We start from the raw sequence: 20,229 nt of genomic DNA, 5'->3' as shown, positions 1-20,229 counted from the left end.
CATTGAGGTTATCTTGTTCTGAAAATGAGTTAGGAGACAAAATAACGGTGTTTCTACATTAGGTAAGTGTGTCTCTTTTAGATCGGAGTTGAATAGTCCCCTAGCTTATTCAGCAACAGAGATAATCACGATCTTAGCTATTTTAGCAAGAAATGCATGGAAAAAAGTGTGCGTCTAATCATTGAGGTTGTCTTGGTAGGAAAATGAGTTAGGAGACAAGATAATGGTGTTTCTACATTAAGTTAGTGTGTCTCTTTTAGATCGGAGTTGAATAGCCCCCTAGCTCATTCAGCAACAGAGATAATCACGATCTTAGCTCTTTTAGCAAAAATGCATGGAAAACAGTGTGCGTCTTATCATTGAGGTTGTCTTGTTAGGAAAATGAGTTAGGAGACAAAATAACGGTGTTTCTACATTAAGTTAGTGTGTCTCTTTTAGATCGGAGTTGAATAGCCCCCTAGCTCATTCAGCAAAAGAGATAATCACGATCTTAGCTCTTTTAGCAATAAATGCATGGAAAACAGTGTGCGTCTTATCATTGAGATTGTCTTGTTAGGAAAATGAGTTAGGAGACAAAATAACGGTGTTTCTACATTAAGTTAGTGTGTCTCTTTTAGATCGGAGTTGAATAGCCCCTTAGCTCATTCAGCAATAGAGATAATCACTAGCTTAGTTTTTTTTAGCAATAAATGCATGGAAAACAGTGTGTGTCTTATCATTGAGGTTATGTTGTTATGAAAATGAGTTAGAAGACAAAATAACGGTGTTTCTACATTAGGTAAGTGTGTCTCTTTTAGATCGGAGTTGAATAGTCCACTAGCTCATTCAGCAACAGAGATAATCACAATCTTAGCTATTTTAGCAAGAAATGCATGGAAAAAAGTGCGCGTCTAATCATTGAGGTTGTCTTGTTAGGAAAATGAGTTAGGAGACAAAATAACGGTGTTCCTACATGAAGTTAGTGAGTCTCTCTTATATTAGAGTTTAATAGCCTCCTAGCTCATTCAGCAACAGAGATAATCACGATCTTAACTCTTTTAGAAAGAAATGCTTGGAAAACAGTGTTCGTCTTATCATTGAGGTTGTTTTGTTAGGAAAACGAGTTAGGAGACAAAATATCGGTGTTTCTACATTAAGTTAGTGGGTCTCTTTTAGATCGGAGTTGAATTAGCCCCCTAGCTCATTCAGCAACAGAGATAATCACGATCTTAGCTCTTTTAGCAAGAAATGCATGGAAAACAGTGTGCGTCTTATCATTGAGGTTGTCTTGTTAGGAAAATGAGTTAGGAGACAAGATAATGGTGTTTCTACATTAAGTTAGTGTGTCTCTTTTAGATCGGAGTTGAATAGTCCCCTAGCTCATTCAGCAACAGAGATAATCACGATCTTAGCTATTTTAGCAAGAAATGCATGGAAAAAAGTGTGCGTCTAATCATTGAGGTTGTCTTGTTAGGAAAATGAGTTAGGAGACAAGATAATGGTGTTTCTACATTAAGTTAGTGTGTCTCTTTTAGATCGGAGTTGAATAGCCCCCTAGCTCATTCAGCAACAGAGATAATCACGATCTTAGCTCTTTTAGCAAAAATGCATGGAAAACAGTGTGCGTCTTATCATTGAGGTTGTCTTGTTAGGAAAATGAGTTAGGAGACAAAATAACGGTGTTTCTACATTAAGTTAGTGTGTCTCTTTTAGATCGGAGTTGAATAGCCCCCTAGCTCATTCAGCAAAAGAGATAATCACGATCTTAACTCTTTTATTAAGAATTGCATGGAAAACAGTTTTGGTCTTATCATTGAGGTTGTCTTGTTAGGAAAATGAGTTAGGAGACAAAATATCGGTGTTTCTACATTAAGTTAGTGTGTCTCTTTTAGATCGGAGTTGAATTAGCCCCCTAGCTCATTCAGCAACAGAGATAATCACGATCTTAGCTCTTTTAGCAATAAATGCATGGAAAACAGTGTGCGTCTTATCATTGAGATTGTCTTGTTAGGAAAATGAGTTAGGAGACAAAATAACGGTGTTTCTACATTAAGTTAGTGTGTCTCTTTTAGATCGGAGTTGAATAGCCCCCTAGCTCATTCAGCAACAGAGATAATCACGATCTTAGCTCTTTTAGCAAGAAATGCATGGAAAACAGTGTGCGTCTTATCATTGAGGTACTTGCCAAGCCGTAAGCTGCATTGCTGCTGCGATCTGACGAGAGCAGGCACATTCAGCTTAGAATGGCCGTTGACAACAGCTGTTCAATTTGAACCTTCTTTTACCATATTTGACAGTGAAACTAACACAATTTTAAGGTTCAAAAAGGTCAACGGAACTTGGGATTCCCAGCCAGTCTCCCATGCTGGTACTTGCCAAGCCTTAAGCTGCATTGCTGCTACGATCTGAGGAGAGCAGGCACATTCAGCTTAGAATGGCTGTTAACAGCAGCTGTTCAATTTGACAGAAAAACTAACACAATTTTCAGGTTCAAAAAGGTCAACGGAACTTGGGATTCCAAGCCAGTCTCCCATGCTGGTACTTGCCAAGCCTTAAGCTGTATTGCTGCTGCGATCTGACGAGAGCAGGCACATTGAGCTTAGAATGGCCGTTGACAGCAGCTGTTTAATTTGAACCTTCTTTTACTATCTCATAGAGAAACTAACACAATTTTCAGGTTCAAAAAGGTCAACAGAACTTGGGATTCCCAGCCAGTCTCCCATGCTGGTACTTGCCAAGCCTTAAGCGTCATTGCTGCTGCGATTTGACGAGAGCATGCACATTCAGCTTAGAATGGCCGTAGAGTGCAGCTTTTCAAATTAAACCTTCTTTTACCATCTTTGACAGAGAAACTAACACAATTTTCAGGTTCAAAAAGGTCAACAGAATTTGGGATTCCCAGCCAGTCTCCCATGCTGGTACTTGCCAAGCCTTAAGCTGCATTGCTGCTGCAATTTGACGAGAGCAGGCACATTCAACTTAGAATGGACGTTGACAGCAGCTCTTCAATTTGTTCCTTCTTTTACCATCTTTGACAGAGAAACTAACACAATTTTCAGGTTCAAAAAGGTCAACGGAACTTTGGATTCCCAGCCAGTCTCCCATGCTGGTACTTGCCAAGCCTTGAGCTGCATTGCTGCTGCGATCTGACGAGAGCAGGCACATTCAGCTTAGAATGGCCGATGACAGCAGCTGCCTAATTTCTACCTTCTTTTACAATCTCATAGATAAACTAACACAATTTTCAGGTTCAAAAAGGTCAACGGAACTTGGGATTCCCAGCCAGTCTCCCATGCTGATACTTGCCAAGCCTTGAGCTGCATTGCTGCTGCGATCTGATGAGAGCAGGCACATTCAGCTTAGAATGGCCGATGACAGCAGCTGCCTAATTTCTACCTTCTTTTATTATCTCATAGAGAAACTAACACAGTCTTCAGGTTCATAAAGGTCAACGGAACTTGGGATTCCCAGCCAGTCTCCCATGCTGGTACTTGCCAAGCCTTAAGCTGCATTGCTGCTGCGATCTGACGAGAGCAGGCATATTCAGCTTAGAAAGGCCGTTGACAGCAGCTGTTCAATTTGAACATCCTTTTACTATCTCGTAGAGAAACTAACACAATTTGCAGGTTCAAAACGGTCAACGGAACTTGGGATTCCCAGGCAGTCTCCCTTTCTGGTACTTGCCAAGCCTTAAGCTGCATTGCTGCTGCGATCTGACGAGAGCAGGCACATTCAGCTTAGAATGGCCGTTGACAGCAGCTGTTCGATTTTAACCTTCTTTTACCATCTTTGACAGAGAAACTAACACAATTTTCAGGTTCGAAAAGGTCAACAGAGCTTGGGATTCCCAGCCAGTCTCCCATGCTGGTACTTGCCAAGCCTTAAGCTGCATTGCTGCTGCGATCTGACGAGAGCAGGCACATTCAGCTTAGAAAGGCCGTTGACAGCAGCTGTTCAATTTGAACCTTCATTTACCATCTTTGACAGAGAAACTAACACAATTTTCAGGTTCAAAAAGGTCAACGGAACTTGGGATTCCCAGCCAGTCTCCCATGCTGGTTCTTGCCAAGCCTTGAGCTGCATTGCTGCTGCGATCTGATGAGAGCAGGCACATTCAGCTTAGAATGGCCGATGACAGCAGCTGCCTAATTTCTACCTTCTTTTATTATATCATAGAGAAACTAACACAGTTTTCAGGTTCAAAAAGGTCAATGGAACTTGGGATTCCCAGGCAGTCTCCCTTTCTGGTACTTGCCAAGCCTTAAGCTGCATTGCTGCTGCGATCTGACGAGAGCAGGCACATTCAGCTTAGAATGGCCGTTGACAGCAGCTGTTCGATTTTAACCTTCTTTTACCATCTTTGACAGAGAAACTAACACAATTTTCAGGTTCGAAAAGGTCAACAGAACTTGGGATTCCCAGCCAGTCTCCCATGCTGGTACTTGCCAAGCCTTAAGCTGCATTGCTGCTGCGATCTGACGAGAGCAGGCACATTCAGCTTAGAAAGGCCGTTGACAGCAGCTGTTCAATTTGAACCTTCATTTACCATCTTTGACAGAGAAACTAACACAATTTTCAGGTTCAAAAAGGTCAATGGAACTTGGGATTCCGAGTCAGTCTCCCATGCTGGTACTTGCCAAGCCTTGAGCTGCATTGCTGCTGCGATCTGATGAGAGCAGGCACATTGAGCTTAGAATGGCCGGCGACACCAGCTGCCTATTTTCTACCTTCTTTTACTATCTCATAGAGAAACTAACACAAATTTCAGGTTCAAAAAGATCAAAGGAACTTGGGATTTCCAGCCAGTCTCTCATGCTGGTACTTGCCAAGCCTTAAGCTGCATTGCTGCGGCGATCTGACGAGAGCAGGCACATTCAGCTTAGAATGGCCGTTGACAGCAGCTGTTCGATTTTAACCTTCTTTTACCATCTTTGAAAGAGAAACTAACACAATTTTCAGGTTCGAAAAGGTCAACAGAGCTTGGGATTCCCAGCCAGTCTCCCATGCTGGTACTTGCCAAGCCTTAAGCTGCATTGCTGCTGCGATCTGACGAGAGCAGGCACATTCAGCTTAGAAAGGCCGTTGACAGCAGCTGTTCAATTTGAACCTTCATTTACCATCTTTGACAGAGAAACTAACACAATTTTCAGGTTCAAAAAGGTCAACGGAACTTGGGATTCCCAGCCAGTCTCCCATGCTGGTACTTGCCAAGCCTTGAGCTGCATTGCTGCTGCGATCTGATAAGAGCGGGCACATTCAGCTTAGAATGGCCGATGACAGCAGCTGCCTAATTTCTACCTTCTTTTATTATATCATAGAGAAACTAACACAGTTTTCAGGTTCAAAAAGGTCAATGGAACTTGGGATTCCCAGGCAGTCTCCCTTTCTGGTACTTGCCAAGCCTTAAGCTGCATTGCTGCTGCGATCTGACGAGAGCAGGCACATTCAGCTTAGAATGGCCGTTGACAGCAGCTGTTCGATTTTAACCTTCTTTTACCATCTTTGACAGAGAAACTAACACAATTTTCAGGTTCGAAAAGGTCAACAGAACTTGGGATTCCCAGCCAGTCTCCCATGCTGGTACTTGCCAAGCCTTAAGATGCATTGCTGCTGCGATCTGACGAGAGCAGGCACATTCAGCTTAGAAAGGCCGTTGACAGCAGCTGTTCAATTTGAACCTTCATTTACCATCTTTGACAGAGAAACTAACACAATTTTCAGGTTCAAAAAGGTCAACGGAACTTGGGATTCCCAGCCAGTCTCCCATGCTGGTACTTGCCAAGCCTTGAGCTGCATTGCTGCTGCGATCTGATGAGAGCAGGCACATTCAGCTTAGAATGGCCGATGACAGCAGCTGCCTAATATCTACCTTCTTTTATTATATCATAGAGAAACTAACACAGTTTTCAGGTTCAAAAAGGTCAATGGAACTTGGGATTCCCAGGCAGTCTCCCTTTCTGGTACTTGCCAAGCCTTAAGCTGCATTGCTGCTGCGATCTGACGAGAGCAGGCACATTCAGCTTAGAATGGCCGTTGACAGCAGCTGTTCTATTTTAACCTTCTTTTACCATCTTTGACAGAGAAACTAACACAATTTTCAGGTTCGAAAAGGTCAACAGAACTTGGGATTCCCAGCCAGTCTCCCATGCTGGTACTTGCCAAGCCTTAAGCTGCATTGCTGCTGCGATCTGACGAGAGCAGGCACATTCAGCTTAGAAAGGCCGTTGACAGCAGCTGTTCAATTTGAACCTTCATTTACCATCTTTGACAGAGAAACTAACACAATTTTCAGGTTCAAAAAGGTCAACGGAACTTGGGATTCCGAGCCAGTCTCCCATGCTGGTACTTGCCAAGCCTTAAGCTTAATTGCTGCTGCAATTTGACGATAGCAGGCACATTCAGCTTAGAATGGCCGTTGACAGCAGCTGTTCCATTTGAACCTACTTTTACTATCTCATAGAGAAACTTACACAATTTGCATGTTCAAAAAGGTCAGCGGAACTTGGGATTCCCAGCCAGTCTCCCATGCTGGTACTTGCCAAGCCTTAAGCTGCATTGCTGCTGAGATTTGACGAGAGCAGGCACATTCAGCTTAGAAAGGCCGTTGACAGCAGCTGTTCAATTTGAACCTTCATTTACCATCTTTGACAGAGAAACTAACACAATTTTCAGGTTCAAAAAGGTCAACGGAACTTGGGATTCCCAGCCAGTCTCCCATGCTGGTACTTGCCAAGCCTTGAGCTGCATTGCTGCTGCGATATGATGAGAGCAGGCACATTCAGCTTAGAATGGCCGAAGACAGCAGCTGCGTAATTTCTACCTTCTTTTACTATCTCATAGAGAAACTAACAAAGTTTTCAGGTTCAAAAAGGTCAACGGAACTTGGGATTCCCAGCCAGTCTCCCATGCTGGTACTTGCCAAGCCTTAAGCTGCATTGCTGATGCAATCTGACGAGAGCAGGCACATTCAGCTTAGAATGGCCGTTGACAGCAGCTGTTCCATTTGAACCTACTTTTACTATCTCATAGAGAAACTAACACAATTTGCAGGTTCAAAGAGGTCAACGGAACTTGGGATTCCCAGGCAGTCTCACTTTCTGGTACTTGCCAAGCCTTAAGCTGCATTGCTGCTGCGATCTGACGAGAGCAGGCACATGAAGCTTAGAATGGCCGTTGACAGCAGCTGTTCAATTTGAACCTTCTTTTACCATCTTTGACAGAGAAACTAACACAATTTTCAGGTTCAAAAAGGTCACTGGAACTTGGGATTCCCAGCCAGTCTCCCATGCTGGTACTTGCCAAGCCTTGAGCTGCATTGCTGCTGCGATTTGACGAGAGCAGGCACATTCAGCTTAGAATGGCCGATGACAGCAGCTGTCTAATTTCTACCTTCTTTTACTATCTCATAGAGAAACTAACAAAGTTTTCAGGTTCAAAAAGGTCAACGGAACTTGGGATTTCCAGCCAGTCTCCCATGCTGGTACTTGCCAAGCCTTAAGCTGCATTGCTGCTGCGATCTGACGAGAGCAGGCATATTCAGCTTAGAATGGCCGTTGACAGCAGCTGTTTGATTTGAAATTTCTTTTACCATCTTTGACAGAGAAACTAACACAATTTTCAGGTTCAAAAAGGTAAACAGAACTTGGGATTCCCAGCCAGTCTCCCATGCTGGTACTTGCCAAGCCTTAAGCTGCATTGCTGCTGCGATCTGACGAGAGCAGGCACATTCAGCTTAGAATGGCCTTTGCCAGGAGCTGTTCGATTTGAACCTTCTTTTACCATTTTTGACAGAGAAACTAACACAATTTTCAGGTTAAAAAAGGTCAACAGAACTTGGGATTCCCAGCCAGTCTCCCATGCTGGTACTTGCCAAGCCTTAAGCTGCATTGCTGCTGCGATCTGACGAGAGCAGGCACATTCAGCTTAGAATGGCCATTGACAGCAGCTGTTCAATTTGAACCTACTTTTACTATCTCATAGAGAGACTAACACAGTTTTCGGGTTCAAAAAGGGCAACGGAACTTGGGATTCCCAGCCAGTCTCCCATGCTGGTACTTGCCAAGCCTTAAGCTGCATTGCTGCGGCGATCTGACGAGAGCAGGCACATTCAGCTTCGAATGGCTGTTGACAGCAGCTGTTCAATTTGAACCTACTTTTACTATCTCATAGAGAAACTAACACAATTTTCAGGTTCAAAAAGGTCAACGGAACTTGGGATTCCCAGCCAATCTCCCATGCTGGTACTTGCCAAGCCTTGAGCTGCATTGCTGCTGCGATCTGATGAGAGCAGGCACATTCAGCTTAGAATGGCCGATGACAGCAGCTGCCTAATTTCTACCTTCTTTTATTATCTCATAGAGAAACTAACACAGTTTTCAGGTTCAAAAAGGTCAACGGAACTTGGGATTCCCAGCCAGTCTCCCATGCTGGTACTAGCCAAGCCTTAAGCTGCATTGCTGCTGCGTTTTGACGAGAGCAGGCACATTCAGCTTTGAATGGCTGTTGACAGCAGCTGTTCAATTTGAACCTACTTTTACTATCTCATAGAGAAACTAACACAATTTGCAGGTTCAAAAAGGTCAACGGAACTTGGGATTCCCAGCCAATCTCCCATGCTGGTACTTGCCAAGCCGTGCGCTGCATTGCTGCTGCGATCTGACAAGAGCAGGCACATTCAGCTTAGAATGGCCGATGACAGAAGCTGCCTAATTTCTACCTTCTTTTACTATCTCATAGAGAAACTAACAAAGTTTTCAGGTTCAAAAAGGTCAACAAAACTTGGGATTCCCAGCCAGTCTCCCATGCTGGTACTTGCCAAGCCTTAAACTGCATTGCTGCTGCGATCTGACGAGAGCAGGCACATTCAGCTTAGAATGGCCGTTGACTGCTGCTGTTCGATTTGAAATTTCTTTTACCATCTTTGACAGAGAAACTAACACAATTTTAAGGTTCAAAAAGGTCAATGGAACTTGGGATTTCCAGCCAGTCTCCCATGCTGGTACTTGCCAAGCCTTAAGCTGCATTGCTGCTGCGATCTGACGAGAGCAGGCACATTGAGCTTAGAATGGCCTTTGCCAGCAGCTGTTCAATTTGAACCTTCCTTTACCATCTTTGACAGAGAAACTAACACATTTTTCCGGTTCAAAAAGGTCAACGGAACTTGGGATTCCCAGCCAGTCTTCCATGCTGGTACTTGCCAAGCCTTAAGCTGCATTGCTGCTGCGATCTGACGAGAGCAGGCACATTCAGCTTAGAATGGCCATTGACAGCAGCTGTTCAATTTGAACCTACTTTTACTATCTCATAGAGAAACTAACACAATTTTCAGGTTCAAAAAGGTCAGCGGAACTTGGGATTCCCAGCCAGTCTCCCATGCTGGTACTTGCCAAGCCTTGAGCTGCATTGCTGCTGCGATCTGATGAGAGCAGGCACATTCAGCTTAGAATGGCCGATGACAGCAGCTGCCAAATTTCTACCTTCTTTTATTATCTCATAGAGAAACTAACACAGTTTTCAGGTTCAAAAAGGTCAACGGAACTTGGGATTCCCAGCCAGTCTCCCATGCTGGTACTTGCCAAGCCTTAAGCTGCATTGCTGCTGCGATCTGCCGAGAGCAGGCACATTCAGCTTTGAATGGCTGTTGACAGCAGCTGTTCAATTTGAACCTACTTTTACTATCTCATAGAGAAACTTACACAATCTGCATGTTCAAAAAGGTCAACGGAACTTGGGATTCCCAGGCAGTCTCCCTTTCTGGTACTTGCCAAGCCTTAAGCTGCATTGCTGCTGAGATCTGACGAGAGCAGGCACATTCAGCTTAGAATGGCCGTTGACAGCAGCTGTTCGATTTGAACCTTCTTTTACCATATTTGACAGAGAAACTCACACAATTTTAAGGTTCAAAAAGGTCAACGGAACTTGGGATTCCCAGCCAATCTCCCATGCTGGTACTTGCCAAGCCTTGCGCTGCATTGCTGCTGCGATCTGACAAGAGCAGGCACATTCAGCTTAGAATGGCCGATGACAGCAGCTGCCTAATTTCTACCTTCTTTTACTATCTCATAGAGAAACTAACAAAGTTTTCAGGTTCAAAAAGGTCAACAAAACTTGGGATTCCCAGCCTGTCTCCCATGCTGGTATTTGCCAAGCCTTAAGCTGCATTGCTGCTGCGATCTGACGAGAGCAGGCACATTCAGCTTAGAATGGCCGTTGACAGCAGCTGTTCATTTTGAAATTTCTTTTACCATCTTTGACAGAGAAACTAACACAATTTTAAGGTTCAAAAAGGTCAACGGAACTTGGGATTTCCAGCCAGTCTCCCATGCTGGTACTTGCCAAGCCTTAAGCTGCATTGCTGCTGCGATCTGACGAGAGCAGGCACATTGAGCTTAGAATGGCCGTTGCCAGAAGCTGTTCGATTTGAACCTTCTTTTACCATCTTTGACAGAGAAACTAACACATTTTTCCGGTTCAAAAAGGTCAACGGAACTTGGGATTCCCAGCCAGTCTCCCATGCTAGTACTTGCCAAGCCTTAAGCTGCCTTGCCGCTGCGATCTGCCGAGAGCAGGCACATTCAGCTTTGAATGGCTTTTGACAGCAGCTAATCAATTTGAACCTACTTTTACTATCTCATAGAGAAACTAACACAATTTGCAGGTTCAAAAAGGTCAACGGAACATGGGATTCCCAAGCAATCTCCCTTTCTGGTACTTGCCAAGCCTTAAGCTGCATTGCTGCTGAGATCTGATGAGAGCAGGCACATTCAGCTTAGAATGGCCGTTGACATCAGCTGTTCGATTTGAACCTTCTTTTACCAACTTTGACAGAGAAACTAACACAATTTTAAGGTTCAAAAAGGTCAACGGAACTTGGGATTCCCAGCCAATCTCCCATGCTGGTACTTGCCAAGCCGTGCGCTGCATTGCTGCTGCGATATGACAAGAGCAGGCACATTCAGCTTAGAATGGCCGATGACAGAAGCTGCCTAATTTCTACCTTCTTTTACTATCTCATAGAGAAACTAACAAAGTTTTCAGGTTCAAAAAGGTCAACAAAACTTGGGATTCCCAGCCAGTCTCCCATGCTGGTACTTGCCAAGCCTTAAGCTGCATTGCTGCTGCGATCTGACGAGAGCAGGCACATTCAGCTTAGAATGGCCGTTGACTGCAGCTGTTCGATTTGAAATTTCTTTTACCATCTTTGACAGAGAAACTAACACAATTTTAAGGTTCAAAAAGGTCAATGGAATTTGGGATTTCCAGCCAGTCTCCCATGCTGGTACTTGCCAAGCCTTAAGCTGCATTGCTGCTGCGATCTGCCGAGAGCAGGCACATTGAGCTTAGAATGGCCTTTGCCAGCAGCTGTTCAATTTGAACCTTCATTTACCATCTTTGACAGAGAAACTAACACATTTTTCCGGTTCAAAAAGGTCAACGGAACTTGGGATTCCCAGCCAGTCTCCCATGCTTGTACTTGCCAAGCCTTAAGCTGCATTGCTGCTGCGATCTGACGAGAGCAGGCACATTCAGCTTAGAATGGCCATTGACAGCAGCTGTTCAATTTGAACCTACTTTTACTATCTCATAGAGAAACTAACACAATTTGCATGTTCAAAAAGGTCAACGGAACTTGGGATTCCCAGACAGTGTCCCTTTCTGGTACTTGCCAAGCCTTAAGCTGCATTGCTGCAGAGATCTGTCGAGAGCAGGCACATTCAGCTTAGAATGGCCGATGACAGCAGCTGCCAAATTTCTACCTTCTTTTATTATCTCATAGAGAAACTAACACAGTTTTTAGGTTCAAAAAGGTCAACGGAACTCGGGATTCCCAGCCAGTCTCCCATGCTGGTACTTGCCAAGCCTTAAGCTGCATTGCTGCTGCGATCTGCCGAGAGCAGGCACATTCAGCTTTGAATGGCTGTTGACAGCAGCTGTTCAATTTGAACCTACTTTTACTATCTCATAGAGAAACTTACACAATTTGCATGTTCAAAAAGGTCAACGGAACTTGGGATTCCCAGACAGTCTCCCTTTCTGGTACTTGCCAAGCCTTAAGCTGCATTGCTGCTGAGATCTGACGAGAGCAGGCACATTCAGCTTAGAATGGCCGTTGACAGCAGCTGTTCGATTTGAACCTTCTTTTACCATATTAGACAGAGAAACTAACACAATTTTCAGTTTCAAAAAGGTCAACGGAACTTGGGATTCCCAGCCAGTCTCCCATGCTGGTACTTGCCAAGCCTTGAGCTGCATTGCTGCTGCGATCTGATGAGAGCAGGCACATTCAGCTTAGAATGGCAGATGACAGCAGCTGCCTAATTTCTACCTTCTTTTATTATCTCATAGAGAAACTAACACAGTTTTCAGGTTCAAAAAGGTCAACGGAACTTGGGATTCCCAGCCAGTCTCCCATGCTGGTACTTGCCAAGCCTTAAGCTGCATTGCTGCTGCGTTTTGACGAGAGCAGGCACATTCAGCTTTGAATGGCTGTTGACAGCAGCTGTTCAATTTGAACCTACTTTTACTATCTCATAGAGAAACTAACACAATTTGCAGGTTCAAAAAGGTCAACGGAACTTGGGATTCCCAGCCAATCTCCCATGCTGGTACTTGCCAAGCCTTAAGCTGCATTGCTGCTGAGATCTGACGAGAGCAGGCACATTCAGCTTAGAATGGCCGATGACAGCAGCTGCCAAATTTCTACCTTCTTTTATTATCTCATAGAGAAACTAACACAGTTTTCAGGTTCAAAAAGGTCAACGGAACTTGGGATTCCCAGCCAGTCTCCCATGCTGGTACTTGCCAAGCCTTAAGCTGCATTGCTGCTGCGATCTGCCGAGAGCAGGCACATTCAGCTTTGAATGGCTGTTGACAGCAGCTGTTCAATTTGAACCTACTTTTACTATCTCATAGAGAAACTTACACAATTTGCATGTTCAAAAAGGTCAACGGAACTGGGGATTCACAGACAGTCTCCCTTTCTGGTACTTGCCAAGCCTTAAGCTGCATTGCTGCTGAGATTTGACGAGAGCAGGCACATTCAGCTTAGAATGGCCGTTGACAGCAGCTGTTCGATTTGAACCTTCTTTTACCATATTTGACAGAGAAACTAACACAATTTTCAGGTTCAAAAAGGTCAACGGAACTTGGGATTCCCAGCCAGTCTCCCATGCTGGTACTTGCCAAGCCTTGAGCTGCATTGCTGCTGCGATCTGATGAGAGTAGGCACATTCAGCTTAGAATGGCCGATGACAGCAGCTGCCTAATTTCTACCTTCTTTTATTATCTCATAGAGAAACTAACACAGTTTTCAGGTTCAAAAAGGTCAACAGAACTTGGGATTCCCAGCCAGTCTCCCATGCTGGTACTTGCCAAGCCTTAAGCTGCATTGCTGCTGCGTTTTGACGAGAGCAGGCACATTCAGCTTTGAATGGCTGTTGACAGCAGCTGTTCAATTTGAACCTACTTTTACTATCTCATAGAGAAACTAACACAATTTGCAGGTTCAAAAAGGTCAACGGAACTTGGGATTCCCAGCCAATCTCCCATGCTGGTACTTGCCAAGGCGTGCGCTGCATTGCTGCTGCGATCTGACAAGAGCAGGCACATTCAGCTTAGAATGGCCGATGACAGAAGCTGCCTAATTTCTACCTTCTTTTACTATCTCATAGAGAAACTAACAAAGTTTTCAGGTTCAAAAAGGTCAACAAAACTTGGGATTCCCAGCCAGTCTCCCATGCTGGTACTTGCCAAGCCTTAAGCTGCATTGCTGCTGCGATCTGACGAGAGCAGGCACATTCAGCTTAGAATGGCCGTTGACTGCAGCTGTTCGATTTGAAATTTCTTTTACCATGTTTGACAGAGAAACTAACACAATTTTAAGGTTCAAAAAGGTCAATGGAACTTGGGATTTCCAGCCAGTCTCCCATGCTGGTACTTGTAAAGCCTTAAGCTGCATTGCTGCTGCGATCTGCCGAGAGCAGGCACATTGAGCTTAGAATAGCCTTTGCCAGCAGCTGTTCAATTTGAACCTTCATTTACCATCTTTGACAGAGAAACTAACACATTTTTCCGGTTCAAAAAGGTCAACGGAACTTGGGATTCCCAGCCAGTCTCCCATGCTGGTACTTGCCAAGCCTTAAGCTGCATTGCTGCTGCGATCTGACGAGAGCAGGCACATTCAGCTTTGAATGGCTGTTGACAGCAGCTGTTCAATTTGAACCTACTTTTACTATCTCATAGAGAAACTAACACAATTTGCAGGTTCAAAAAGGTCAACGGAACTTGGGATTCCCAGCCAATCTCCCATGCTGGTACTTGCCAAGCCTTAAGCGGCATTGCTGCTGAGATCTGACGAGAGCAGGCACATTCAGCTTAGAATGGCCGATGACAGCAGCTGCCAAATTTCTACCTTCTTTTATTATCTCATAGAGAAACTAACACAGTTTTCAGCTTCAAAAAGGTCAACGGAACTTGGGATTCCCAGCCAGTCTCCCATGCTGGTACTTGCCAAGCCTTAAGCTGCATTGCTGCTGCGATCTGCCGAGAGCAGGCACATTCAGCTTTGAATGGCTGTTGACAGCAGCTTTTCAATTTGAACCTACTTTTACTATCTCATAGAGAAACTTACACAATTTGCATGTTCAAAAAGGTCAACGGAACTGGGGATTCACAGACAGTCTCCCTTTCTGGTACTTGCCAAGCCTTAAGCTGCATTGCTGCTGAGATCTGACGAGAGCAGGCACATTCAGCTTAGAATGGCCGTTGACAGCAGCTGTACGATTTGAACCTTCTTTTACCATATTTGACAGAGAAACTAACACAATTTTCAGGTTCAAAAAGGTCAACGGAACTTGGGATTCCCAGCCAGTCTCCCATGCTGGTACTTGCCAAGCCTTGAGCTGCATTGCTGCTGCGATCTGATGAGAGTAGGCACATTCAGCTTAGAATGGCCGATGACAGCAGCTGCCTAATTTCTACCTTCTTTTATTATCTCAGAGAGAAACTAACACAGTTTTCAGGTTCAAAAAGGTCAACGGAACTTGGGATTCCCAGCCAGTCTCCCATGCTGGTACTTGCCAAGCCTTGAGCTGCATTGCTGCTGCGATCTGATGAGAGCAGGCACATTCAGCTTAGAATGGCAGATGACAGCAGCTGCCAAATTTCTACCTTCTTTTATTATCTCATAGAGAAACTAACACAGTTTTCAGGTTCAAAAAGGTCAACGGAACTTGGGATTCCCAGCCAGTCTCCCATGCTGGTACTTTCCAAGCCTTAAGCTGCATTGCTGCTGCGATCTGCCGAGAGCAGGCACATTCAGCTTTGAATGGCTGTTGACAGCAGCTGATCAATTTGAACCTACTTTTACTATCTCATAGAGAAACTTACACAATTTGCATGTTCAAAAAGGTCAATGGAACTTGGGATTCCCAGGCAGTCTCCCTTTCTGGTACTTGCCAAGCCTTAAGCTGCATTGCTGCTGAGATCTGACGAGAGCAGGCACATTCAGCTTAGAATGGCCGTTGACAGCAGCTGTTCGATTTGAACCTTCTTTTACCATATTTGACAGAGAAACTCACACAATTTTAAGGTTCAAAAAGGTCAACGGAACTTGGGATTCCCAGCCAATCTCCCATGCTGGTACTTGCCAAGCCTTGCGCTGCATTGCTGCTGCGATCTGACAAGAGCAGGCACATTCAGCTTAGAATGGCCGATGACAGCAGCTGCCTAATTTCTACCTTCTTTTACTATCTCATAGAGAAACTAACAAAGTTTTCAGGTTCAAAAAGGTCAACAAAACTTGGGATTCCCAGCCTGTCTCCCATGCTGGTACTTGCCAAGCCATAAGCTGCATTGCTGCTGCGATCTGACGAGAGCAGGCACATTCAGCTTAGAATGGCCGTTGACAGCAGCTGTTCGTTTTGAAATTTCTTTTACCATCTTTGACAGAGAAACTAACACAATTTTAAGGTTCAAAAAGGTCAACGGAACTTGGGATTTCCAGCAAGTCTCCCATGCTGGTACTTGCCAAGCCTTAAGCTGCATTGCTGCTGCGATCTGACAAGAGCAGGCACATTCAGCTTAGAATGGCCCTTGGCAGCAGCTGTTCGATTTGAACCTTCTTTTACCATCTTTGACAGAGAAACTAACACATTTTTCCGGTTCAAAAAGGTCAACGGAACTTGGGATTCCCAGCCAGTCTCCCATGCTGGTACTTGCCAAGCCTTAAGCTGCCTTGCTGCTGTGATCTGCCGAGAGCAGGCACATTCAGCTTTGAATGGCTTTTGACAGCAGCTGTTCAATTTGAATCTACTTTTACTATCTCATAGAGAAACTAACACAATTTGCAGGTTCAAAAAGGTCAACGGAACTTGGGATTCCCAAGCAATCTCCCTTACTGGTACTTGCCAAGCCTTAAGCTGCATTGCTGCTGAGATCTGATGAGAGCAGGCACATTCAGCTTAGAATGGCCGTTGACAGCAGCTGTTTGATTTGAACCTTCTTTTACCAACTTTGACAGAGAAACTAACACAATTTTAAGGTTCAAAAAGGTCAACGGAACTTGGGATTCCCAGCCAATCTCCCATGCTGGTACTTGCCAAGACGTGCGCTGCATTGCTGCTGCGATCTGACGAGAGCAGGCACATTCAGCTTAGAATGGCCGATGACAGAAGCTGCCTAATTTCTACCTTCTTTTACTATCTCATAGAGAAACTAACAAAGTTTTCAGGTTCAAAAAGGTCAACAAAACTTGGGATTCCCAGCCAGTCTCCCATGCTGGTACTTGCCAAACCTTAAGCTGCATTGCTGCTGCGATCTGACGAGAGCAGGCACATTCAGCTTAGAATGGCCATTGACAGCAGCTGTTCAATTTGAACCTACTTTTACTATCTCATAGAGAAACTAACACAATTTTCAGGTTCAAAAAGGTCAGCGGAACTTGGGATTCCCAGCCAGCCTCCCATGCTGGTACTTGCCAAGCCTTAAGCTGCATTGCTGCTGCGATCTGACGAGAGCAGGCACATTCAGCTTAGAATGGCCATTGACAGCAGCTGTTCAATTTGAACCTACTTTTACTATCTCATAGAGAAACTAACACAATTTTCAGGTTCAAAAAGGTCAGCGGAACTTGGGATTCCCAGCCAGTCTCCCATGCTGGTACTTGCCAAGCCTTGAGCTGCATTGCTGCTGCGATCTGATGAGAGCAGGCACATTCAGCTTAGAATGGCCGATGACAGCAGCTGCCAAATTTCTACCTTCTTTTATTATCTCATAGAGAAACTAACACAGTTTTCAGGTTCAAAAAGGTTAACGGAACTTGGGATTCCCAGCCAGTCTCCCATGCTGGTACTTGCCAAGCCTTAAGCTGCATTGCTGCTGCGATCTGATGAGAGTAGGCACATTCAGCTTAGAATGGCCGATGACAGCAGCTGCCTAATTTCTACCTTCTTTTATTATCTCATAGAGAAACTAACACAGTTTTCAGGTTCAAAAAGGTCAACGGAACTTGGGATTCCCAGCCAGTCTCCCATGCTGGTACTTGCCAAGCCTTAAGCTGCATTGCTGCTGCGTTTTGACGAGAGCAGGCACATTCAGCTTTGAATGGCTGTTGACAGCAGCTGTTCAATTTGAACCTACTTTTACTATCTCATAGAGAAACTAACACAATTTGCAGGTTCAAAAAGGTCAACGGAACTTGGGATTCCCAGCCAATCTCCCATGCTGGTACTTGCCAAGCCGTGCGCTGCATTGATGCTGCGATCTGACAAGAGCAGGCACATTCAGCTTAGAAAGGCCGATGACAGAAGCTGCCTAATTTCTACCTTCTTTTACTATCTCATAGAGAAACTAACAAAGTTTTCAGGTTCAAAAAGGTCAACAAAACTTGGGATTCCCAGCCAGTCTCCCATGCTGGTACTTGCCAAGCCTTAAGCTGCATTGCTGCTGCGATCTGACGAGAGCAGGCACATTCAGCTTTGAATGGCCCTTGACTGCAGCTGTTCGATTTGAAATTTCTTTTACCATCTTTGACAGAGAAACTAACACAATTTTAAGGTTCAAAAAGGTCAATGGAACTTGGGATTTCCAGCCAGTCTCCCATGCTGGTACTTGCCAAGCCTTAAGCTGCATTGCTATTGCTGCTGCGATCTGACGAGAGCAGGCACATTGAGCTTAGAATGGACTTTGCCAGCAGCTGTTCAATTTGAACCTTCTTTTACCATCTTTGACAGAGAAACTAACACATTTTTCCGGTTCAAAAAGGTCAACGGAACTTGGGATTCCCAGCCAGTCTCCCATGCTGGTACTTGCCAAGCCTTAAGCTGCATTGCTGCTGCGATCTGACGAGAGCAGGCACATTCAGCTTAGAATGGCCATTGACAGCAGCTGTTCAATTTGAACCTACTTTTACTATCTCATAGAGAAACTAACACAATTTTCAGGTTCAAAAAGGTCAGCGGAACTTGGGATTCCCAGCCAATCTCCCATGCTGGTACTTGCCAAGCCGTGCGCTGCATTGATGCTGCGATCTGACAAGAGCAGGCACATTCAGCTTAGAATGGCCGATGACAGAAGCTGCCTAATTTCTACCTTCTTTTACTATCTCATAGAGAAACTAACAAAGTTTTCAGGTTCAAAAAGGTCAACAAAACTTGGGATTCCCAGCCAGTCTCCCATGCTGGTACTTGCCAAGCCTTAAGCTGCATTGCTGCTGCAATCTGACGAGAGCAGGCACATTCAGCTTAGAATGGCCGTTGACTGCAGCTGTTCGATTTGAAATTTCTTTTACCATCTAAGACAGAGAAACTAACACAATTTTAAGGTTCAAAAAGGTCAATGGAACTTGGGATTTCCAGCCAGTCTCCCATGCTGGTACTTGCCAAGCTTTAAGCTTCATTGCTGCTGCGATCTGACGAGAGCAGGCACATTGAGCTTAGAATGGACTTTGCCAGCAGCTGTTCAATTTGAACCTTCTTTTACCATCTTTGACAGAGAAACTAACACATTTTTCCGGTTCAAAAAGGTCAACGGAACTTGGGATTCCCAGCCAGTCTCCCATGCTGGTACTTGCCAAGCCTTAAGCTGCATTGCTGCTGCGATCTGACGAGAGCAGGCACATTCAGCTTAGAATGGCCATTGACAGCAGCTGTTCAATTTGAACCTACTTTTACTATCTCATAGAGAAACTAACACAATTTTCAGGTTCAAAAAGGTCAGCGGAACTTGGGATTCCCAGCCAGTCTCCCATGCTGGTACTTGCCAAGCCTTGAGCTGCATTGCTGCTGCGATCTGATGAGAGCAGGCACATTCAGCTTAGAATGGCAGATGACAGCAGCTGCCAAATTTCTACCTTCTTTTATTATCTCATAGAGAAACTAACACAGTTTTCAGGTTCAAAAAGGTCAACGGAACTTGGGATTCCCAGCCAGTCTCCCATGCTGGTACTTGCCAAGCCTTAAGCTGCATTGCTGCTGCGATCTGCCGAGAGCAGGCACATTCAGCTTTGAATGGCTGTTGACAGCAGCTGATCAATTTGAACCTACTTTTACTATCTCATAGAGAAACTTACACAATTTGCATGTTCAAAAAGGTCAACGGAACTTGGGATTCCCAGGCAGTCTCCCTTTCTGGTAATTGCCAAGCCTTAAGCTGCATTGCTGCTGAGATCTGACGAGAGCAGGCACATTCAGCTTAGAATGGCCGTTGACAGCAGCTGTACGATTTGAACCTTCTTTTACCATATTTGACAGAGAAACTAACACAATTTTCAGGTTCAAAAAGGTCAACGGAACTTGGGATTCCCAGCCAGTCTCCCATGCTGGTACTTGCCAAGCCTTGAGCTGCATTGCTGCTGCGATCTGATGAGAGTAGGCACATTCAGCTTAGAATGGCCGATGACAGCAGCTGCCTAATTTCTACCTTCTTTTATTATCTCAGAGAGAAACTAACACAGTTTTCAGGTTCAAAAAGGTCAACGGAACTTGGGATTCCCAGCCAGTCTCCCATGCTGGTACTTGCCAAGCCTTGAGCTGCATTGCTGCTGCGATCTGATGAGAGCAGGCACATTCAGCTTAGAATGGCAGATGACAGCAGCTGCCAAATTTCTACCTTCTTTTATTATCTCATAGAGAAACTAACACAGTTTTCAGGTTCAAAAAGGTCAACGGAACTTTGGATTCCCAGCCAGTCTCCCATGCTGGTACTTTCCAAGCCTTAAGCTGCATTGCTGCTGCGATCTGCCGAGAGCAGGCA

At 44.7% G+C, this 20,229-nt stretch overlaps 46 pseudogenes; all 46 read right to left on the bottom strand.

Annotated features, from left to right (window-relative positions):
• Window positions 1–2,476: 2,476 nt before the first annotated feature.
• LOC140097906 (5S ribosomal RNA) lies at window positions 2,477–2,595 on the bottom strand (annotated as a pseudogene).
• Window positions 2,596–3,047: 452 nt separating this feature from the next.
• LOC140098388 (5S ribosomal RNA) lies at window positions 3,048–3,166 on the bottom strand (annotated as a pseudogene).
• Window positions 3,167–3,236: 70 nt separating this feature from the next.
• LOC140093858 (5S ribosomal RNA) lies at window positions 3,237–3,355 on the bottom strand (annotated as a pseudogene).
• A 70-nt stretch (window positions 3,356–3,425) lies between these two features.
• On the bottom strand, window positions 3,426–3,544 carry LOC140087462 (5S ribosomal RNA; annotated as a pseudogene).
• A 70-nt stretch (window positions 3,545–3,614) lies between these two features.
• On the bottom strand, window positions 3,615–3,733 carry LOC140079225 (5S ribosomal RNA; annotated as a pseudogene).
• Window positions 3,734–3,805: 72 nt separating this feature from the next.
• LOC140093750 (5S ribosomal RNA) lies at window positions 3,806–3,924 on the bottom strand (annotated as a pseudogene).
• Window positions 3,925–4,185: 261 nt separating this feature from the next.
• Window positions 4,186–4,304, bottom strand: LOC140086014 (5S ribosomal RNA; annotated as a pseudogene).
• Window positions 4,305–4,376: 72 nt separating this feature from the next.
• Window positions 4,377–4,495, bottom strand: LOC140087434 (5S ribosomal RNA; annotated as a pseudogene).
• A 452-nt stretch (window positions 4,496–4,947) lies between these two features.
• On the bottom strand, window positions 4,948–5,066 carry LOC140093749 (5S ribosomal RNA; annotated as a pseudogene).
• Window positions 5,067–5,327: 261 nt separating this feature from the next.
• On the bottom strand, window positions 5,328–5,446 carry LOC140086013 (5S ribosomal RNA; annotated as a pseudogene).
• A 72-nt stretch (window positions 5,447–5,518) lies between these two features.
• On the bottom strand, window positions 5,519–5,637 carry LOC140096348 (5S ribosomal RNA; annotated as a pseudogene).
• Window positions 5,638–5,709: 72 nt separating this feature from the next.
• Window positions 5,710–5,828, bottom strand: LOC140085018 (5S ribosomal RNA; annotated as a pseudogene).
• A 70-nt stretch (window positions 5,829–5,898) lies between these two features.
• Window positions 5,899–6,017, bottom strand: LOC140086012 (5S ribosomal RNA; annotated as a pseudogene).
• Window positions 6,018–6,089: 72 nt separating this feature from the next.
• Window positions 6,090–6,208, bottom strand: LOC140087430 (5S ribosomal RNA; annotated as a pseudogene).
• Window positions 6,209–6,849: 641 nt separating this feature from the next.
• On the bottom strand, window positions 6,850–6,968 carry LOC140097703 (5S ribosomal RNA; annotated as a pseudogene).
• A 70-nt stretch (window positions 6,969–7,038) lies between these two features.
• LOC140098032 (5S ribosomal RNA) lies at window positions 7,039–7,157 on the bottom strand (annotated as a pseudogene).
• Window positions 7,158–7,418: 261 nt separating this feature from the next.
• LOC140090780 (5S ribosomal RNA) lies at window positions 7,419–7,537 on the bottom strand (annotated as a pseudogene).
• Window positions 7,538–7,800: 263 nt separating this feature from the next.
• LOC140083796 (5S ribosomal RNA) lies at window positions 7,801–7,919 on the bottom strand (annotated as a pseudogene).
• A 259-nt stretch (window positions 7,920–8,178) lies between these two features.
• On the bottom strand, window positions 8,179–8,297 carry LOC140093647 (5S ribosomal RNA; annotated as a pseudogene).
• Window positions 8,298–8,745: 448 nt separating this feature from the next.
• Window positions 8,746–8,864, bottom strand: LOC140090846 (5S ribosomal RNA; annotated as a pseudogene).
• A 263-nt stretch (window positions 8,865–9,127) lies between these two features.
• Window positions 9,128–9,246, bottom strand: LOC140090321 (5S ribosomal RNA; annotated as a pseudogene).
• Window positions 9,247–9,316: 70 nt separating this feature from the next.
• Window positions 9,317–9,435, bottom strand: LOC140090301 (5S ribosomal RNA; annotated as a pseudogene).
• A 259-nt stretch (window positions 9,436–9,694) lies between these two features.
• Window positions 9,695–9,813, bottom strand: LOC140085537 (5S ribosomal RNA; annotated as a pseudogene).
• An 832-nt stretch (window positions 9,814–10,645) lies between these two features.
• Window positions 10,646–10,764, bottom strand: LOC140098084 (5S ribosomal RNA; annotated as a pseudogene).
• A 261-nt stretch (window positions 10,765–11,025) lies between these two features.
• LOC140085208 (5S ribosomal RNA) lies at window positions 11,026–11,144 on the bottom strand (annotated as a pseudogene).
• A 263-nt stretch (window positions 11,145–11,407) lies between these two features.
• Window positions 11,408–11,526, bottom strand: LOC140091161 (5S ribosomal RNA; annotated as a pseudogene).
• Window positions 11,527–11,974: 448 nt separating this feature from the next.
• Window positions 11,975–12,093, bottom strand: LOC140089289 (5S ribosomal RNA; annotated as a pseudogene).
• A 72-nt stretch (window positions 12,094–12,165) lies between these two features.
• On the bottom strand, window positions 12,166–12,284 carry LOC140097389 (5S ribosomal RNA; annotated as a pseudogene).
• An 828-nt stretch (window positions 12,285–13,112) lies between these two features.
• Window positions 13,113–13,231, bottom strand: LOC140097309 (5S ribosomal RNA; annotated as a pseudogene).
• Window positions 13,232–13,301: 70 nt separating this feature from the next.
• Window positions 13,302–13,420, bottom strand: LOC140098534 (5S ribosomal RNA; annotated as a pseudogene).
• Window positions 13,421–13,679: 259 nt separating this feature from the next.
• Window positions 13,680–13,798, bottom strand: LOC140085187 (5S ribosomal RNA; annotated as a pseudogene).
• Window positions 13,799–14,061: 263 nt separating this feature from the next.
• On the bottom strand, window positions 14,062–14,180 carry LOC140098083 (5S ribosomal RNA; annotated as a pseudogene).
• Window positions 14,181–14,628: 448 nt separating this feature from the next.
• LOC140097916 (5S ribosomal RNA) lies at window positions 14,629–14,747 on the bottom strand (annotated as a pseudogene).
• A 72-nt stretch (window positions 14,748–14,819) lies between these two features.
• Window positions 14,820–14,938, bottom strand: LOC140097308 (5S ribosomal RNA; annotated as a pseudogene).
• A 70-nt stretch (window positions 14,939–15,008) lies between these two features.
• Window positions 15,009–15,127, bottom strand: LOC140097388 (5S ribosomal RNA; annotated as a pseudogene).
• Window positions 15,128–15,386: 259 nt separating this feature from the next.
• LOC140095332 (5S ribosomal RNA) lies at window positions 15,387–15,505 on the bottom strand (annotated as a pseudogene).
• Window positions 15,506–16,337: 832 nt separating this feature from the next.
• LOC140095080 (5S ribosomal RNA) lies at window positions 16,338–16,456 on the bottom strand (annotated as a pseudogene).
• Window positions 16,457–16,717: 261 nt separating this feature from the next.
• On the bottom strand, window positions 16,718–16,836 carry LOC140096389 (5S ribosomal RNA; annotated as a pseudogene).
• A 70-nt stretch (window positions 16,837–16,906) lies between these two features.
• On the bottom strand, window positions 16,907–17,025 carry LOC140097406 (5S ribosomal RNA; annotated as a pseudogene).
• Window positions 17,026–17,095: 70 nt separating this feature from the next.
• LOC140090300 (5S ribosomal RNA) lies at window positions 17,096–17,214 on the bottom strand (annotated as a pseudogene).
• A 1,025-nt stretch (window positions 17,215–18,239) lies between these two features.
• Window positions 18,240–18,358, bottom strand: LOC140082890 (5S ribosomal RNA; annotated as a pseudogene).
• Window positions 18,359–18,617: 259 nt separating this feature from the next.
• Window positions 18,618–18,736, bottom strand: LOC140094623 (5S ribosomal RNA; annotated as a pseudogene).
• Window positions 18,737–18,999: 263 nt separating this feature from the next.
• On the bottom strand, window positions 19,000–19,118 carry LOC140082889 (5S ribosomal RNA; annotated as a pseudogene).
• A 448-nt stretch (window positions 19,119–19,566) lies between these two features.
• On the bottom strand, window positions 19,567–19,685 carry LOC140096382 (5S ribosomal RNA; annotated as a pseudogene).
• A 72-nt stretch (window positions 19,686–19,757) lies between these two features.
• On the bottom strand, window positions 19,758–19,876 carry LOC140097307 (5S ribosomal RNA; annotated as a pseudogene).
• Window positions 19,877–19,946: 70 nt separating this feature from the next.
• On the bottom strand, window positions 19,947–20,065 carry LOC140097387 (5S ribosomal RNA; annotated as a pseudogene).
• Between the last annotated feature and the right edge of the window lie 164 nt (window positions 20,066–20,229).

This window comes from Engystomops pustulosus, chromosome 9 (genome assembly GCF_040894005.1).
Source record: "Engystomops pustulosus chromosome 9, aEngPut4.maternal, whole genome shotgun sequence".
In the NCBI taxonomy this organism is placed as follows: Eukaryota; Metazoa; Chordata; class Amphibia; order Anura; family Leptodactylidae; genus Engystomops; species Engystomops pustulosus.
Note: the sequence above shows the minus strand (reverse complement) of the source record. Positions and strands in the feature narration are given on the sequence as shown.